The sequence below is a fragment of the Pinus tabuliformis genome, chromosome 2_1 (genome assembly GCF_031772625.1).
Source record: "Pinus tabuliformis cultivar Carrire ecotype Pingquan chromosome 2_1, CPIR1, whole genome shotgun sequence".
Taxonomy (NCBI): domain Eukaryota; kingdom Viridiplantae; phylum Streptophyta; class Pinopsida; order Pinales; family Pinaceae; genus Pinus; species Pinus tabuliformis.
In genome coordinates, this window is record NC_142299.1 from 225722276 (window position 1) to 225725428 (window position 3153).

The 3153-nt window shown below is 40.5% G+C and overlaps 1 long non-coding RNA gene across 1 annotated transcript; it reads left to right on the forward strand.

Moving 5' to 3' along the window:
* Positions 1–781: 781 nt before the first annotated feature.
* LOC149199550 (uncharacterized) lies at positions 782–1373 on the forward strand. Its single transcript, XR_016253292.1, has 3 exons — positions 782–902; positions 995–1078; positions 1168–1373. It is a non-coding gene; the product is annotated as an uncharacterized LOC149199550 (long non-coding RNA).
* The last annotated feature ends 1780 nt before the right edge of the window (positions 1374–3153 follow it).

A 3153-nucleotide genomic window follows, 5' to 3' on the forward strand; every position in this document is an offset into this window, starting at 1 on the left:
GTTATTTAAATTGGATTTTGATTATATATGGATTTAGTAATTCTAGGGTATTATGATTGTGAAGGGGTTATCCATCAAACTTGTGATTTCAATAAATTTTTGTGAGATTTTATAGAAATTAAACTTGAAAAATTTCCAAAAAATCTCACCAAAAACAACTCATATATATATATCTGAAGAAATACAGATTCGGATTGGTTTAAATATATGTGTAGGCGTCACACCTCTGTTCACATGCACATAAAAAAAAATTTCACTGTATACCACATATATGGAACTTGCTAAATACTACATGATTCATCCCTTATGCATGTGCGCATGTTTAACTCTTATCGAATATTCTCATACTTTATGCCATGTATTTACAGCTGATTAGCCTATGTTTAATTACTGTTGTAATCCTTGTTTACATATGCTACGTGGCATTATATTATGCTGTCATATGGGTTTTAGTGTAAGCATTGACTTCACGATGGAACCCAGCTATTAGACTACCAGTCTGCTGTGAATATTAATGTGGCGCGGGCTTTGGTGGTCCTGCCGCAGCCCTTGCAGGTGCCAACTCACCCTTGCCTTAATGACTTCAGTCCTTATCGAGGCAGGTGGCATGGTTTGGCTCCTTTGGCCATGTGACACCTCGATTACGGTGATCTCGGCCTTCTCGCTTCTTATTCCCGCCTTGCTTGGACGGTTGGGATCTCACCCGTGGATCGTAGGGCTGAGATGCATTCAAGGGTTTAACCCTTACATATTCATCTCCGAGCAGTCTCCGGGTTTATTTGTTTGTTTGGCCTTTCCGGCTCCGTTCTGGTGTTCAATCTCTGGTTCCATATCACTAGCATTATCTCCTCACCCTGCATTTGCTCCGGAAGCTGTGAAGTGCCGCCTTCAAGCCATCACAGGTAATGACCTTCGGCTCCTAAATTTACAGCTTGCGTTTACAGTTCTGGTTAATTGAACAATCCATACTGACTTATTTCCTCTTCCTTGTTAGGGCGCACAGCTGGGTTATTCAACCCCCCCTCTGACGGTGCCAAGGAGGCTATACACGACGTTCCGATCCTCACGGCGGTCACAGGTAAGCTATCAGTTCTTGAATACTCTGCTCTGCATACGAGAGCTCGAAGTTCTTGGGTCTTGAGATGTGGTTTTTATGGTTTGATGCAGACCGCCGTTCACAAGCGGGTTTCCATGCTTCAATTGCTGAGGTATTCTCCGCAGAGAACCCTCACGGTTTACAATTATGTTGGTAGTCTGGTCATGTCATTAACTTGCCTGTTAGGTGATTGTCCACGGCGGAACTTCTGAGTTTTTCTTTTACACATATTTACGGATTTATTGTGTTTATATCGCTGCCCTTGCGGCATGCCCGGATTTTGGTTTGCTACATCTGCCACCAGACTTTTGGCTTCGGATCTGGCCATATGGCACAGGTCTGAGTTAACGGATTCGACTCTGTTTTGAGGGTTTTCTCTTGTCAATGTATGTACAGTTTTATCCTTTCTAAGAATTCACCATCTGGTGATTATTTTTACATTTATGTACATGGATCTACGACTCTGTCTAAGCCCTCAGGGCAACTCATGCTGTGCGTCTTATATGAATCTATATTGTGCGTTCAATAGTAACAGAGCTTCTATATCGTGTATTCAACAGTAATAGAACATCTATATCGTGTATTCAACAGTAATAGTGCATGGGTTATCTTTGTTATGGCTAGTTCTGCTCGTCTTCCACGACGGCAATCTCATTACTTTACTCAGACTATGATTATTGTTCCGAGCCATTCGCTCTGGTATTCATTATACGTGTTTTCTTTTGTTCTTGCTAATACTTGCACAGGTTGGTTCCGGTTAATTAAATGGCAATACTTGTTTCTTCTTCTTCATGGAAATGCCGAATACACATATGCCTGAAGCTCTTCCTTATTTCGGATATACATTTGTGCCTGAAGCTTTTCCTTCTTTCGAATATATATATATATCTGAAGCTTCTCTTCTTTCGAATGTTTATAAATCTGAAGCTTTTCCTTATTTCGAATATACATATGTGCCTGAAGCTTTTCCTTCTTTCGAATATATACATGCCAAAGCTTTTATATAACATGCACAGGGTTTCTTTTTTGGTGTATATATAACTCGTTTCCTTACCACTCTTAATGAACTGGCTTCTCGATTCTGCACCTGCGAGCACTGCATTTTATTAACGCTAGCATAATGAAACACGGTATGGTTTTCACTCTCGCTTTAGCTCAGTTTAAAGATTAAAATTCTCCTTGTCTGGAGTAGCTTATTCATTTCTTCACATATCAACAGTCAAATTATTATAGATAGCTGTAGTTTATTTCCTTCTGTCGTCAGACTAGAATCCGACTACAGTCGGTACTCGCTACCAGACTCAGAGGGTTCTAGTATTCGTTTCCGTTGACACATTAACAACAGTTTGTTTATGTTCAGGGTGTACTGCACTGTTTATTCCCTTATTCATTGTTCTGTTATTAACACAGAGCCTCTGTCTCTCGGACGAGGTTGTGTCATGTTTATTATTCAATGGCCAGTTTCTGGGTAACCTCCCTTCTTATTCTATAACCAGTCTTTTAATTTAACTACACCTATTGTAGCTTTATTTACCACATGACTAGTTTCAGGTTATGTCTCTCGATTGGTAATCTGACCTTTCACTTAAAACTACACCTGTGCAGTTACTTAAACAATATAACAGTATCTAGGAGAATGAACATAAACCTTATTTACTACTGTAAATTCACTGTATATAATAACAGTATCTAGGAGAATAAAACATATTCCTTATTCACCTACTGTAGATTTACTGTATATTTATATTCAGTCAGGGACTCTGCGACTTGAATCCGTACCTGGTTCACCAGAGCCAGGAACAGGTTCTCAAGCAAATCACCTGGTGCTTGTTTCTGCTCTTCCACCCAGCCATGAGATCCATCCCTCAGACGGAATTCTCCCCCCGAGCCATCTTGCAGGCCTCAAGCCCTCAACAAGATTTGTGCACCTTGTGCCTGGTTATCTGGTCCTTACCAGACTTAACCTGTTTTCTTTCTTTTCTTTTCCTTTTTCCTTTCCTTGGAAAAGGTCTCTTCTGTCTGTCCCCACAGCACAGAACTTCCCCCCTACAGCCAGG